We start from the raw sequence: 17,637 nt of genomic DNA on the forward strand, positions 1-17,637 counted from the left end.
TTTAGAGACAGGGTCTCACTGAGCTTTTTAGGGACTTGCTAAGTTGTTGAGGCTGGTGATCCTCCTGCCTCAGCCTCCTAAACTGCTGGGATTGCAGGCATGTGTCACCACACCTGAAGCTGAATTATGAATTTGCTTCAGGATATATCCCCCATGTACATGAAACAGACCACTATCTGTTAATTTGCTCAAGCCAGAATTATGGAAGTTGTCCTTGATCCCTCCTCCCCCTAATCCCGTATATCTAGTTCATTAGCAAATCACTTTTATTCTAGCTCAAAAGTGTATCCTGGGGCTGGGGAATATAGCTCAGTTGGTAAAGTGTTTGCATCATATACACAAGGCCTTGGGTTCAATCTCCAGCAACACACACACACACACACACACACACACACACACATACACACACACACACACACTGTATCCTGAATCTACTCATTTGTCTTTATGGTCACTGCCACCCCTAGTCTAAACCACCAGCATCTCTCTTCCTGGACTAGTGTCAAGGCCTCCTAATTTTCCCCTCTTTCTCTTCTTGCCAATCTCCAGTTCAATTTTATATAGCAGCCAGGGTGACATTTTAAAAGTATAAATTACATTATTTTGACTCTACATTTCAGCTCTTCAGTAGCTTCCTGCTGCATTCAGCATAAACTCACTTCCAGAGCCAGCAAGGCTCTGCATGGAATCCAGCTTCATTGAGACTCACTTTTTCCCTGATTCACTCTCCTTAGAGAGTGGCAAGCACCCACCTCAGGGTCTCAGGACAAGCTATACCCAGAACACTCTCCATTCATCTTTCAGGCCTCAGCTTAAAATCATTTCCCCCAGAAGTTCCCTTCTTCACACTCCCTGGGATCTCATTTGGTCTCCCTGCTCTTTTCTTTCACAGCACTTGTTACAATTTAAAATTACATATGTCTGGATTTATCTATTTAATATCTGCCTCCTCCACTTGACTGTGAACATCACAAGGGTAGGACTTATGTCTGTTTTGCTTATAATCATATTCTAAGCACCTGCTATAGTGCCTAGTATATAATAGATGATCAAAATTTGTCCTTGGGATGAAAGTATAAAGGAAACAGAATAAAGAAGTGAGATGGTCTGAGGAGGATTTTTGGAGAAGCCCAGAAGAGAAAAGGCATGCAAATTTTTGTAAAAGATGTTTTCAGAGGATGGGGACACCCTACTGTGGCTGGGGTGTGGAGTCTGTGTTAGGTAGCCACTGTTGGGGATGGGATGAAAGTTATAGTCATTTATAGCAATATAGTTGAAGAAAACCTAAAATCCCAAGCGAAGAAGTATGAAGTATGAAGAAGTATTTTACTTGTACCTTCAACCATGCCTCTACCACTGATTTCAGTTGTAGGCTGAAAATCCTTATCCAAAATGCCAAGGTTTATGGGTTTTGGAATATTTGTATAGACTCTACCTTTTGAGCATACCTCATCTGAAAAATCCCAAATCCAAAATAGTCCAAAATTTGAAACCTTTTGAGCATCATGTTAGCATCATGTCAACTCTCAAAATATTTTGGATTTGGGAGCATTTTGAAATTAAGATTTTTGGATTATGGATACTTGACCTATATTCCCAAAACAACTCCAGGAGGGCAGGATGAGCCACTTCTCCTCAGCTGCTTGCAGTTAAGGGCGATATGTCCCTCTCACCTCCAGCCTCAGTCAAGGGTCCAGCAGGATTCAGAATGAGCAATATCTACTGTACCCAAGCACTTGGTGGGGAAGTAGAAAGGGTTTTGAGGAAGGACTTGCTGTCAAAGTATATCCAAAGTTCCTTTGGGTCAAGCAATCTACTCGGAATATTCTATAGTTATCCAGCTTCCTGCTTGACACCTAACTACTCAGGCCATACAGATATTTCTAGTAGCAATAAAGTAATAATAGTGCCTACACTTCATAAGATTATAATGAAGATTAAGTGAGAAAATATGTATAAAGCACTTAGCATGGTGTCTAGTACACAGTAAGCACTCAAGATAAGTTAACTTGTGTTATTATTCCTCTTCTCTAAAATAGAAATAATAACAGTGCCTACCTCACAGGGTTTTGCGACTATTAAATGAGCTAATACACATAATATTTCACATAGTTCCTAGCACATAATAAGCACTCAATAAATGTTAGTTATTATTACTGTTATTTGTAACACTAAAAGCAGCATCATCAATAAAAATAAATAGCTCAGAAGTACTAAAGTCCCAAGATAAGGTAGACATTGTAAAACCCAATAAAGGCAGAATTTGCTTTGGGGCCCCCAAATGCAGAGATATGTATACCAATCTCTATCCTTTCTCTATACAGAAAGGATAGAGATTGGTATACAGCCATTGATGGACAGGGCAGGTTGCTTGGTCACCAAGCTGATGCAGGTGATGCCCTGGGAGGTGGCCCCCTCAAGGTAGGCCCCGTCACCAGGGCTCAATTCCCAGCTCTATTGATCAAGTAGGAATTGTCACTATGGCAGCATCTGGTTGCCGTACTCGATGGATTACGTGGAGAGGAGACAAAGGGCTCTCCAGCCGGTTGTCTTGGAGGAATGCCAGAAGGGAATACATGGCTGGCAGGGCTGATCAGGGAGGTGTGTGTGCGTGAGAGGGAGCAACTCACAGAAATTCATGCTGCGTGGGACCAGGTTCCTGTGGGAGTTACTAAGCCGGGTCTGCTTTGTCCCCTTTTTTGTCACCATGTGAACCATTTTCAGGCTTAAAGAATCAGCTGTTCTTCAGAAGCAGCCAGTGTACACTGTGCAGTGCTTTTGTATGAAGCCCTCCGTCTCAGGAGCTCCCTATGTAAGAGGCCATCTCCTCTGGTTACCACAAATAATGTCTACCTACCTCACAGGTATCAGAAATCTCTGCTGGGGTGGGAGATAGGCCCAAAGGTGGTCCAGACACTGAGAAGCCAGGGGTCAAAGAACTTACAAGCTCATTAAGCATGACAACTGATTACCAGCAGTACCAGTATCCTAAAAGCTTTGCAGGAATCATCTTTTCTAGTCCTTAAAAAAAAAAAAAAAAAAAAAAAAACTAATTGGAAACTATTACTATTGTCCCCACTGCACAAAGAAATCAAGATTCAGAGAGGCTAAGTGGCTATCCAAAGTGCCTGAGCCAGGACTCAAACATTTCCATGGTTGTTTCAGTATTCATAATATAAGTTAAAATATAGCTGCTAACATAAATGGCAGTACATGAATGAGCACTATCTATAGGGCACACATATATGAACTCTTTGATTTCTTACCACAACTCTATGATGTAGATATTGTTACTACTCTTTGCATTTCATCAAGCAAAGGCAATTGTGTGATTAAGAAACTTTCCAAGACGACATGGCTAGTAGAAAAGAGTAGGAATTGAAACTTAAGCAAATGTTCCTTTTCACCTTTACACTACCTTCTCTTTTCCTCAAAAACAGCTTTTTCACAAGGGAAAACCTGAAGACATCCCCATTCATATACAGATTGTCTCCTACTTACCATGGTTTGACTAACATAGTTCAATTTCACAATGGTGCTAAATGCACACACATTCAATAGGAACTATACCCACAATTTTGAATTTGAATCTTTCCCTAGGCTAGCAAATGTGGCAGGATTCTCTCACCACAAACTCCAGCACCCAGTCAGTCATGAAATCACCAAGTGAAAATAATTAAGACCTCAGTTGCCAGTAAGTTTTAGATGGAGGTATTCAATAATTTATATGAGACACTCAACATTTTATTATAATATGGACTTTTGTTAAGATGATTTTGCCCAACTGTAGGTTAATATAGGTGTTCTAACCACGTTTACGGTAGGCTAGGCTAACCTATTATACTTGGTATATTATGAGTATTAAATACATTGTTGACTCATAATATTTTTAATTGGGGCTGGGGCTGTAGCTCAGTGGCAGAGCGCCTGCCTCGCACATGTGAGGCACTGGGTTCGATCCTCAGCACCACATAAAAATAAATAAACAAAATAAAGATATTGTGTCTATCAATAACTATATATATATTTTAAAAAATAATATTTTTAATTTACAATGGGCTTATGAGGTAATAACTCCATTGTCAGTCAAGGAGCATCTATATATTGGACCACTTTTTCAAAGCCATTTTTTAATATTCTTTAGTTGTCAATGGACCTTTATTTTATTTATTTATTTGTGGTGCTGAGAATTGAACTCAGTGCCTCACACATGTGAGGCAAGGGCTCTACCACTGAGCCACAGCCTCAGCCCAAAGTAATTTGTTTTTAAATGATTTGATTGCTCCACTATCTCAAATGGAGAAGGGACAACAAAGATCATTGAAGATGGAAGAAGAGACTTGAGAGGCAGTGTGACGTGTCAGCATTTAGACACTGAACAAATGACTGATGCCTCACAAGACCTTGGTTTCTTCATACCTACTGACTGACAGATTTGTAAATGAGGAGATGATAGAGAGTCCTACTCTGAAGGCTCCAACTGGAAGGGGATTTATCTTTTTGGTACTGGGGATTAAACCCAGGGGTGCTTAACCATTGAGTCATACCCCCAGTCCTTTTATGTTTTATTTTGAGACACATTCTCAGAAGTTACTTAGGGACTCACTAAGCTGCTGAGGCTGGCTTTGAATTTGTAATCCTCCTGCCTCAGCCTCCCAAATTGCTGAGATTACAGGTGTGTGCCACCGAGTTCAGCTTGAAGGGATTTTAAGAGAAATTATGACCAATTTACAAGATCTTTCAGGACAGAGCTAAGAAGAAAAGAAAGCAAATGATCTGTTTTTGTGTAGAAGTGTCGAACTGCACTACAGTCAAAGGGAAAATTTGGTCCTCCTTCAAATGGGGCATTCGGTTAGGATTTATGCATGGACTCAGCCCCATGGGTATACTCTGGACATCACAGTGCGTGATTTTGCTGTACTTATGAATTTGAGTCATATCAACTCTAGTTCAATGAGTGTACAGGTAGATTCCAGATACCCCTGACTTCATGCTGCAAGTTTGATAATGAGAATGAGGAAGGACTCAAGCAAATGGGAAACCCAAGAATCCAAAGCCAACCAGAGTGTTGTTCACCCTATCATGAGCCCTCCTCTTGGCTGATTCCCCTTATCCCAGTCACCCATTCATTGAGACTATCCAGAAAGTCACTATCTCCAAGAGGTGATTTAGACCTTTGGCATCAGCAACCTGATGGGAGTAGTAGGCTAAAACAAAAGTATGTTTCACATTCCCAAGATCTCTGAAATTAATAATGGTCACAGGAGGAATCACAGGAATTTACTTTTCACTGCCAATATTTGCATGCTTATTCAGTTATCAATTCTCAAGGCATAAACCCAGTCTCCTAGTCCCACTCCTAAAATGATACATAATAACTCTGGCAACACTGGGCTACTATTAAAATTAACCCACCTTCCTTTATTTTTTTAAAATATGTTTTCTTTCCTTCTTTGCAATGTTTTCCTTCCTTCTTTCCTTCCTTCTTTCTTCTTTGCAATGCTGAGAATCGAACCCAGTGCCTCACACATGCTAGGCAAGCGCTCTACCACTAAGCCACAACCCCAGCCATCACCTTCCTTTCTTTTCCAGTAGTTTAATATTCCTACAGGGCTCAAACTGGCCACACCCAAGAAAATGTGTTGCTTCACACATCCCCCTTTGGTGTACCTCAGCCTTATAACCATGGGGAGCCTTTAATAGCAGAACACTGTTTAATCATTCAGACCCCAGGACCAGATAGACTCACTTTGCCACTCACCATCTGAGAGAACTTGTGCGAGTCACTTGGCTGCTGTGAGCCCCTTCTCCTCCTCTATAAAATAGTAATGCTAATAACATCGACCTAGCATTTTTGTGAAGATAGGCAGAGAGTCGAGCAGTACCTGGTACACAGCAAATGCTCAATAAATGGTAGCGAGGTATAAAAAGCAAGACTCCCTGTCTCTGAAATTTGCCTTGGAGAAACATTTCCCAAGTTCCAACTCCTCCTGTAATGAAGTGAAGGGCTGAGAACCGGAACACAAGGAAATCAGTAGTACAAAGGGGTACCCTTGGTGCTGTCTCCTTTCCTTTTGGCATTTAGAAGAGAGGATGATACTGAGAAGGTGCCTAAGACTGAAGCAAATGAAATCAGTGGTGTGACCAGGGGATGATTAGTGGGGAAAAGTTATTTAGAATGTGATGGAGATTGCAGGAGGTTAGGGCATAAAGGGTTAGAGATTAATGAAGGGAAATATAACTAAAGTTTTACAAATCAAAAAAGGAAATAGAAACTTGAAATGAGGGTCAAAGGAGAGGGTTAGGCTGAGAGGATCTAAGAGTCCTGGATATTGCTTTGTCCTTTCTCAGTAATGCCTCTACTGAAGGTTTTGTTCCAAAAACCATAAAATATGCTCATTATCAGTCAGTTTGTTCCTCCAAACTTGCTGTCATTAAAAAGAACACTCTGCTCTTCACTTACCTCTGTATAAACCAGCCCCAGGAAATTAGATCAAAACCAGTCTCTTCAAGTGTCATTTCATAGATTTTTAAGATACAGCAACAGAGAGGCCAGGACCTCCCCACTTTGGAAAATGGTTTCATTCCCTCAGGTCAGAGAGCCCAGGAGATCTTGCCTTCTGAAAGTTACCTCAGATGGGAGTTACAGTCTTCTCTAGAGTCACCTAAGAAGCTAGCTAACAAGTAGATTTCTGCTGTTGGATTTTCAGATTTAGTTTGGTTGAAGTGAAATCTCCTACATATTTTTGAAAAGTGCACCCAAATGATTCTGTCATAAAGTAAGCTTTTACTTTGGAAATAGCATTTTTTTTAAAATGGAAGAACTACAATATAGATGACTCTTCCTAATTATTGCTCTCATTTTATGTGTGAGGAATCCGAAGCTCAGAGACATTTAAGCTCTTGTTTAACTTCACACAGCTAATGTTGAGCAAAACCAGGACCAGAACCTGAGCCTTCTTCTGCCTTGCAATTCAGTGTAAGATCCATTTGCCAACAATCTTTGTCTCTTTGCTACTGAGATTTTCCTTTTGGATTAAGTATAGAAACAGATGTCCTTTCCTGGTTCTATTCAGCATTAAAAAGCAGCTTTATCTTCACAGAATAATTCATTATGAAAACACACTCTCTCTCTCTCTCTCTCTCTCTCTCTCTCTCTCTCTCTCTCTCTCACACACACACACACACACACACCATTTCTCAATTCTACTGAAAGTACCTAGCATATTTTTAAAATATCTTTCCTCTTGTAATCACCATAAAGGAGAAATGTATCATATGATTTACACGTAGAAATCATTTGTGGCTATCACGTTTTAGTTTTAAATAATTTAGCACTGAAGAAAACAGGACATTTTCCTTAAACAGGACATTCATTAGCTTAACAATTAAAAGCACTTTTAAGGAAGCAAAGATTAATGATTATTAATATTATCTAGCCATCAGTTCCCCAGTGAACTATTCTTACTCTAGTCCAAAATCTTAAAAGAAAAAAAAAATTATATATTAGATACATTCTAAAGCCATTTGCCAAATATCAAGATTTTGAGGTAAGTGGGAAACCACAACTCATAATTGTCAATAGTTTTAAGTAATCCAAATCATTCCTTTGGGAACAATAACCAACCCATCTTCATACAGCTGAGAAGCATTCCAGGGGTGGGTTGTACCAGTACCACACTAGAAAGGTGAATGGTAGGTAAATACAAAGGGCATTTTTAAATCTATCAAATTAGAAAGCTTCACTTTCACTAGAAAGTCACCCCTATCCATCCCTTCAGGAGAGAAGTTGCTAGGTAATGGTTAATTAGCAAATGTTAGTGGATTATGTCAGGAGCCTTTCCCCTCAATGTTCAACTCAGAGCATTTCTCCTTTTCAGATGTGCTCTCTATCTGCAAAATGAGCAAGCAAAAACTGTCACCATTCTTTCATGCTTTCCCATTGCTCTGTCAACCCCAAGGGATTTTAAGGTTGCTACTGTGCTCTTCACATAAAAGATATTCCTGAACACATAAACCATTCACTCTTGATTTTCCATCTTCTCCTGATCTATAGATCCTACCTTTAGCCTAAAGCAAACACCAAAAGCCCTTTGACCATTTCTGAATGCTGGCACACAAAAAAAAGAAGAAGAAGAAGCAAGCCCAGGCAGAATGAAGAGAAAAGCTACACCTGTACCTGTTAGCCACTATTCCCTGTGCAGAGAGTGACATCACTGTTTATTTCTGTTAGCATCATTTCTCACGGGAGGATCTCAAACTTGTCTTCATTGCAGGAATCCAAGTTAAAAGTTGATTTCTATTCAATATTCAGCCTCCAGAAAACTCTAGAACCAATCTTGCTAACCTCACACGTGAGTGAAGGTGCAACAGTAGCTTTCTCCAAGTTTCTTAAGAAAAGGTGGAGTTCTAAAGTTAATTTGTCATTGCTTACTGCTTTGGCTGCTGCCAGCAGAGATGACCCTAAATGGTTATTCATTTCACAGTGAATTTATAGGGATTTGATGTGGGAAAATGCTTTTGACACAGTTCTAGTTGGAAATGAATTTAAAGGCATGTTTATTTAAATAATTGAAGGTGAAATATGTATTACATGTGTTCTATGTACAGTTAGGAATTTCTGCTTCCAAATTTTCACAATGTCTAATATGAACTCCTGCCTGGTACTTGATTTAGAACCCCAACCTAAATTATCAGAAGATATCAACTGGAGGGCCAAAATGTGCTTTCATACACTGTGATAGGGCATAAATTGGTGGAAACATTTAAAAAGCATTTTGGCAACATCCAGAAAAAACGTTAAATGAACAAATTTATCTTAAAGAAATAACAAGCCAAGTACATATAACATAGCACAAGGATTTTCGATTGTGACATTGTGTGCTCACAAAGGAACAGATTGACAATTGTGATTTTTAAAAAATCATAACTGTCATTGTACAGTAAAAGACAGAGTTAAAAGACAAACAATAAACTGTTTAATACTTTTGCAACATAGATATTAGATATATGTTACTATCCAAAATGCATAAAGAGATTTCTGTTATCAAAATAAGAAAGAACAACTAAAAAAGAAAAACAGGCCACACAGAAGAAATACAGACGCTAATAAACAGATAAAAAGAATGGCAAAGAAAAGGGAGGACATTTTTCAGTCTTCTCATTGTCAAAGATTAAAAGTATCTAAAATATCTGAAGTTGGTGAGGAACAGCATGAAGAAATGGCCTTTGTTGGTACAAATGTAAATTTCTATAGCCTTCTCAGGGGCCACTTTGGCAGGCTCTGTTAAAATCAGAGATGTATAAACCAAACTGTTTAAACTAGCAATTTTACCACCATAGATTTATATGACAAAAATACTTCAGGGGCTGGGGATTTGGCTCAGTTGGCAGAATGCTTGCCTCACATGCACAAGGCCCTGGGTTCAATCCCCAGCACCACACACAGACACACACACACACACACACACCAAAAAAAAAAAAAACACTTGAAACAATAAGCTGAGATGCATGTACAAGGAAAAACACTGTACCAATATTTAATAATATAAAAATCAGAAATTATAGAAAACTTTAATAAAGGTTGGATTAAAAAATTATGTAAAACAGCCATATAATGGAATACTTTATAGTTATTAAAAGGAAGAAAATAGCTAGATATATACTGAAAAGACAAAACATTTTGGAACATGGTTTAGTAAAAAACATGTTGGAGAACAGTATGTAGTACATGGTCACATCCTGATTATTTTATGCACATTAATACATACACAAATATTCATAAAAACATGAATGAAATGATACATACCAAACTGCAAACATGGTAGGGAATCTCCGTTGGAGAAGCCAGGAATAGTCTACTTCATCTCTATTTTTACAGGCACAAATGAGCATGTGTTCTTTTTGATAATAAAAATGCTTTTTTGAAATAAGACGTAAGGCATACTGTGACACTCCCCCACAATGTCCAGCTCCCATTTCAGTCTCTAAAGATGTCCTTTCCAAGGACACAGTGTTCCAGCATCTAAGACAACTTCCAATACCCCAAACAATGAGCTTTTGCTATTTAGAGGTTGAACTAGGGAAAGAAAAACTGGAGAAAAGAAGGGTTCCTAATTCCTTAGGAAAGTATTTTCCTTTCATTCAGATATGGCATGATGGATAGGCTTTCTGGTCAGACCCCCTTGCTCATCCTCTCAAATCTCCTCCTTTTTATCCTGCCATGACTTCTCCCCCTTTCTGTCCCCCAAACACACATATCTGTCTCTTTTCTTTTGTATTACTGGGAGTTGAACCCAGGGATGCTCTACCACTGAGCTACAATCGCCAGCCCTTTCTATATTCTTATTTTTATACAGGGTCTCACTAATTTGCCCAGGCTGTTCTTGAACTTGTGATTCTCCTGCTTCAGTCTCCCAAATAGCTGAGATTATAGGCATGAGGCACTACACCTACACCAGCCCAGTTCTCTCTCATAATGTTGGACATGGTTAGCAAATTTCAATTCCTTTTTAATTTTGAATTCAAGTTCAGCATTCAATCTCATTCTTTCATCTTAAAGAATTTCCACCCTAACTACCCCTCTCCCAGACTGTTTGGCACAAGCTTCACCCCAGCATTTCCAATTGCCCCCCAAGTTAAGGTTGACAATTCAATCTCTGAATCTTTAGTATTTAGAGAAGATCTAGAAGTGACCCTAGACTGAGCATCAACATGAACAATAAGCCACACTGGTGCTCTGGACCTAGATAGTCCTGAAATTACATGAACATGTTAGGGTGTGTAGGACTTTCTTTGGGGAGTACACCAGTAGCTTTCATCAGACTTTCAGGAGGGTCCTTGGCCCACAAAGATAACTAAAGGGGTAGAAGGACTGGGATGACTGAGTCATCCAACTGAGAATATAGGGCACAACAACCATTCCTTGAGCTTCCAACTGTCCAATTGGCTTGTTGAGTCTGAGCATCATACACTCAAGAGCAATGGAGAGGATAAGGAAAGAAGCATGGTCTTTGGGGGCTCCACTAGAAACCTGTCCCTCTGTTAAAGCCACCACATAGAAGCCAACACAGCTTAGACCTGAAAATAACCTCCAAGTCCAACTGAATAAGCCAACCCACATTCATTGCACTACACAACTAGGCAACTAGATGTAATAGAGGAGCACTAGGAGATAGCAGATGTGAATTTTAGCTATTTGACTTCTGTCAGGTGGTCACTGTGTAACTTTGGGCAACTCACTTCACTTCTGTGGTCCTCATTTCCTCATCCAAACAGTTTTGCACCAGGTGAACTTGTAAAGGCACTTGCATATGTACCATTTGATGAAATTCCCCTCCTGGGCAGACATCTTCACTAAGTTGTCCAAAACAGAGAACAACTTTGCTCTCCCTTTCCAGCATCATATAGCCTTATTTTGCAATGATTATTAGCCATAATTCTCAAGAGCTCTATTCTTCTTTCAGGGCACTTTGTAAAGAAAAGAGATTGAGAGAATTTACAGGAGTCAAGAGAACCAGGAAGGGCCAATAATCATGTGAGTGCCATTTCCTCTGCCTCTTTATTTCCTTAAAGATGGCTTCAGCCTTGATGAAATGGATTCCATCAAATAGGACTCCAACCCAGAATGAGCACTGGGGCCACTAGAGATGGACCCTGAAGCAGTGAGCTTCCAAGATGGCCTTTAAAACTGCTTCTGAAAGATAATAACTGTGAAGGATATAAACAACTTTCCACTCAACTTAATTCCCACCTCCAGGGTTCTCTGGTCAGCAGGGTGTGTTCACATTGATGAGTTTTTTCTGAAGTCTGTACTGATGATAACTCTGAATCAGGAAATTAAAGGCCACACTGAAATTTTCAGGATGTGAAAAGAAATCAGCCCAGAGAACTGAGTCACCCAAGGTTGAATGAGGATAGGTCTTTGCAGTCAAAGCAAACAAGAGAACTGAGGCAGTCTGCCCAATAACTCAGCAGAAAAACAGGATTTGGGCCTGAACTATCAGGATAATTGCTTTAATTCTTAACTTCCCTTTCATAATAACCTTGAGTTTACATAGAGCCTTTCTTCTAAGGAACTCAAAATACTTGCAGAAATATTATCTTAGTTGTCATCACACCATCACAGTCAGTGAGAGCAATGATTATTATCAGCCTTATTTTACAGATAGGGGAGGAAAGAAAAGCAACAGAGGTAAAGTAAGTCATCCAAGTTTATCTCTCATCCAAGTTTACCAGCAAGATATCAACAGCCTCTGAACCAAGTGAAGAATGCTCTCACCCAGCATTGCCCAAAGAATATTCTTCTTAACACCAGTCCAGCCAAATGCTCATTGAAACACCAGATTCTGTCAACAAATATCTGAGAAATGCTGTATTTTATTCTCCTGGAGAGTCACAATATACATTAGCCTAGTGGAGGCTTTCAGAAGCTCTATAGCAAGCAAATCTGCTTTTGTTTAAGCAAAAATGTCCAAAACTTAACCACAAAATTCCACGTGTGTGTGCATAGAGGGGTGACTACTAGCATTCTGTCTTCTTTGGAACACACATCAAGAAGCACTGACCTCGCCACTGGACTTATTTGAGTGTCAGGACAGAAGAAAGATCAGTTCCAATATAGCCTCAGCTGTGGGGCATGTTTTTTTAGAGATATTATCTGATAGCTTTGGGTATCAACAGTGAATAAAGCACCTTGATGAGACCAAAATACCCCATCATCTCCTCTGCCATATGGCATTGGTCAGAAGAAGAAGCAAGTCAATTCAAGTCCACTACTTCTTCTGACATTCTTTTTGAAAAAGAACCCAGACTATTTCTGGTCTTCATTTAAGGGAGATAGTGTTCAAAATGCTGATCCATATTCTCAGAGTTCACAGTTTTAACTAGCATGATTTTGTACCTACCAGGCACTTCCGGTAGAAATAATCAATCTCTAGCATCAATCCTAGTCCTGTTCATCAACCTATGCAGCCAGCACTGGCACAACAAAACAGGAGACTCTAATCGTGCCCTTATTCTAGCTTAATTGTATAAATATTAGAGTAGTCATTATGTTTCCATTTCAAAACATACAGCACAGAAATCTTCTGCTATTGTGTTTTTTTGTTTGTTTGGTTTTGGTGGGTTTTTTTGGTACTGGGGGTTAAACCCAGGGTAACTTAACCACTGAGCCACATCCCCAGCCTTTTTTGATATTTTATTTAGAGACAGGGTCTCATTGAGTTGCTTAGGCCCTCACTAATTTGCAGAGGCTGGCTTTGAACTCAGGATCGTCCTTCCTCAGCCTCCAGAGAAACTGGGATTAAAGGTGTGCACCATGTTCCAGGCTGCTATTGTTGATTACCAGTGACACTACTAAAAATACCTAAAATGTAAAAGTACCTGAAGATCTTGTCATGGTTAATTTGTATTTTATAGATAATATAATGGGTAAGAGATCACAGCCAGTAAAAATTACAATTGATTTAATATTTATTGCTATTTTCATATTTTCTCTTAATATTTATTAAACATCCACAGCATAAGGAGGTATTCCTGCATTAAAATTGATAAGTTGTATTTAAAAGTGCCTGTAATGTGGGTATATCTGTCTTTATCCACTGGCTATGTGAAAAATTCTGTGTTAATGAATTTTTGGAAAAAAACATATTCACTATAAAGATCAGAGAGTTTGTTATTTAAGATGATGCAGGGCTGGGGATGTGGCTCAAGCGGTAGCACGCTCGCCTGGCATGTGTGCGGCCCAGGTTCGATCTTCAGCACCACATACAAACAAAGATGTTGTGTCCACCGAAAACTAAAAAATAAATATTAAAATTCTCTCTCTCTCTCTCTAAAAAAAAAAAAAGATGATGTGATTGTGAATTCTTTTGTAAAGCAGCAAATTCGGCATGTGAACACTGTCCATTTAGTTATTTGCCTTGCAAATCCATTCACATATATCAGATTGACTTAAAGCAAAAGACACTAATATTAATAAATGAGCTAGACATTCCTTAAGATGGGGATGTGTTCTGATCCTTATCAATCTGCATTACTGGCTCCTTTTGGATTTTCCATTAATCATCATTCCAATCCACAGAGATTCATCCTGGGTTTGTTGAGAATATGACAGTAATACTTCCAGACTCCCTGCAGTCTTACTTAACTATGACCTCTCTGCCTTCATACATGCTGTTCCTTCAACTTAGGATGCCATTCTCCACTTAGCCACCTGGTGAATTAATTCTTGAAGACTCAACTCAAATGTCACCTTCCCCATGTAGCCTGCCTTTGCATAATCCCCACCCCAGCCAGGCACCCCTCCTCAATGCTCCCACAATACTGTGCCCATCCGTTGTCACACTCTATTCTAATTGTCTGTTTACACACTCTATCTTGCATACCAGACTGCACTCCCTGAGAGTTGAGATGATGTTTTATTCATTTCTATACTTTCAGTACCTAACATCATTACTGGCACATAGCAGGTGTGCAATAAACGTCAGTATATCCTTTAACTGTATATTTTTGGACCCTGAAAAGCAATGCTTTATTAAAATCACAAATAAAAATGTCATAGAGAAGGTTTAGAAGTTTTATTCATCTATTGATCTTTTCTTTCTTTAATTAAAAACAAAATTACCAAACCACTTCACACTTTATGATTCAAGGAGAAAAAAAAAAAAACCTTCTAAAGCAAATTCTGGACTAATACATAGGTGTATTTAGTTTGATCCTTTTTGTCCAAATACACAGCTACATCCTAGGAGACCACTAACTTCTCTGCAGTAAGGAAGACATAAGAATCCATTAATTAAAGGGGTGAAGGAGGCACTGCAGGAATCACTATAAGAACCTTTGATTCTCATTGGCTGAGAAAAGAAAACCTGCTAAGAAAGTTGGACATTTTGGGGGGGAATTATAAAGATGTCCAGCAGGTCTTGGTCAACCTGGTTGAAAATTCCACATCCCAAAAGTACTAAGCAACTGCCTCAGCTGGGGGGATTTCCATCACTTTGAAACCATCATTACCCTTCCAACGTGGGCAGAACAGGTTGGACCTGATCCTCCTGCCGGCGTGTTGCTGCAGTCTGGCTTGGCATGGAATAAGACCCAAGGACATATAATGCCAGGAATAGCCCAGCCCTATGGCGCAGACACACACGCACACACACCACTCCAACTCACACTCACTGAATCCCACACAAAATCCGCACCACGTCCGCGGCACACACCACTGCATTCCTATATGCCCCATCACACACAGGGAGTGCCCCCTCACATTCTCTCACTTCCCTAGTCTGCCGGGCCCACACCCCGCTCCGCCAGCAGACAGCAGCCTAGCTTGGAACTGGAAGCTGGTGAGGACTGGTTTTTGTTATATGTAACAAAGCTCCATGCACCCAGATGCCCCGCTGGATAGACTCCATCCATTTCTCCCCGCCCCCATCCCTGTGCTCCCAGAACAAGAGAAAGCTCAGCTCTGGAAAGTGGATGCAGGGAGTGAGGGCGCAAAGAAAGAGAGCTTTAGGGATGGGCGGGGGCAGGAGTCCGGGCAGCTTCAGTTCTCTCTCGCCATGAACCAAGAGGGAAGGCGAGCTGGCAAAGGGACCGAGGTGCCTTCCCACCCTATGTCTCCCATTTATTCATGAAGCAAGACTTAAAACAGGAATAATCTACCCTCCTTCTCATCCACCCGGTGCCCCTCCCAGCGGCTCTTGGAGCCACGGGCGCTCCAACAACCCGCAACAAAGCACCCACACACACACACCACTCCACGCACAGACCTGTTCCAGCCTCTTTGCGGCCCGAGAGAGGGAGAGCTGCTGCTGAGTGTTCTGCCCTTAGCTGCTGGACAGGAGGAGCCGGGGGTGGGAGGAGGAGAGGGGATAGGAGATCACATAGCAGCAGCAGTGGCAGTGGGAGGAGGAGGAGGAAATGAAGGAGGAGGCTGCTTCTGTGGCAGCTGCTGAGGATGCTCTGGCGAGAGGCAGGGCTGGGTGCGCGGGGTGTGGGCTCACGTGCGCCCCTTGGCCCGGGGATGCGCGCGCGCCTGGGTGTGTGAGAGCATCTGGGTGTATTTTGACTATGATTATTCCAATTCCGACCTAGTCTGGAACTTGTGGTTCCTGCAGCCAGGCGGAAGTGAAACCCTTGTAGGCTCCCAAGCCTGACTGAATGGGCTGGGGGTGCTGGGCGGGAGGGGGAGAAGATGCTCACACCCCTTCCTTCAGTCTTCCTTCTGGGCACTGGTAGCTTGCATCCGCACCCATTTCTGGAAAACTGTAGTCAAGGAGAAAAGAAAGAGACTAAGGACAGTCACCACCACCATCGCATTACATTGAATGAACTCTCACACACTGCTGGGTGCTGTCTGGACTACTCAGAAGATTAATTTCGGTTCTAACTGGAATTGACTTTCATGAGTTGGAGGGTCTATAATTTTGAATATGATCTATATTCTATCTTTTCTCCTGTCTCTTCTTCTGTTGCTACATCTTTGTGCTTGTATCCAAGGTGGTATACAATCCATTCTCTTTTAATCTGCTCACCATTCAGCATTATCCAGGCTCCTGGCTTCTTGGGTGTCAGAATGTCACCTAATCCTCATGTTATTTTCCCTCTTGGAATGGAGTACTGGGTTTAGATGAGAACCAAGACTGGTTTCCAGGAGATGAGAGGGTTAAAGATTCTCATGGATTCAACTAGAGACCCAGTTTGCACCTGCACCTCTAAAACTAAGAAACCATTTTTGGAAAGACACAATTTTCTGCTGTGATTCAATTCTTGGTGAACTCCTTGCTTTGGGCCATGATGAGAGTATCCTTCCCACTGTTGACCTTTTGAGCATTTTGCTTCATTGTGCCTAATACCTTATTCTCAGAATACTTTGAATTTTACAAAACACTTCCTAATGACAAACTTCCTACCACAATATCTCTGTGAGTTAAGCAGGGAAAAATATCATTATTCCTATTTCACAGATAAAGAACTAAGGTTCAGCAAGGGCAAATTTATTTGCCTAAAATTACGTGCTCGTAGGTGGCAGATCCAGTATTGAGACCAGGGTCTTCAGATTTCCAGGCCCAAGTTCCTTTTCAAAATTACATCTCAACCCAGTGGCTTGGAAGGCCAAGGAAAGTTCAATGCCAGCCTCAGCAACTTAGTGAGGTCCTAAGCAACTTAGTGAGATCCTGTCTCTAAGTGAAATATAAAAAAGGGTTGAGGATGTGGCTCAATGGTTAAAGTGCCCCTGGGTTCAATCTCCAGTACCACATAAAAATACATCTCAAAAAGAAATTTCAGATTCACTTACTGATCTTCATTTGGAAATAAACAGTTTGCTAAAGGCAGTTGAAATTGTTAACTAAAATGAGACTTTGAGTACAGCCAGAAGAATCTGAAGGCATGCTCCATTTGTGTACAATGTGTCAACATGCATTCTACTTTCATGTATAATTAATTATAAAAAATAAAAAATAACAAAAAATAAAATGAGACTTTGAAAAAACTTTTGCAGTTAAGTTGATACATTTATGTGTAACCCACAAGTTAGTAAACCAAAAAAGAGTTAAAGGCTTTTTTTAGGCCGAAGTCTTCCTTTGACTTTGCTACCAGTACTATAAGAATAATTTGTTAAAAAAAAAAAAAAAA

At 40.4% G+C, this 17,637-nt stretch overlaps 1 protein-coding gene across 1 annotated transcript in view; it reads right to left on the reverse strand.

Annotated features, from left to right (window-relative positions):
• The window catches only part of Pak3 (p21 (RAC1) activated kinase 3), a 251,415-nt gene extending 235,419 nt beyond the window's left edge, over positions 1 to 15,996 (reverse strand). The window contains exon 1 of the mRNA XM_048796901.1: positions 15,771 to 15,996. The gene's annotated coding sequence lies outside the window, so the exon portion shown is untranslated. The remainder of the gene's footprint in view (positions 1 to 15,770) is intronic.
• Positions 15,997 to 17,637: the final 1,641 nt, after the last annotated feature.

This window comes from Marmota marmota, unplaced genomic scaffold (assembly GCF_001458135.2).
Source record: "Marmota marmota marmota unplaced genomic scaffold, marMar, whole genome shotgun sequence".
In the NCBI taxonomy this organism is placed as follows: domain Eukaryota; kingdom Metazoa; phylum Chordata; class Mammalia; order Rodentia; family Sciuridae; genus Marmota; species Marmota marmota.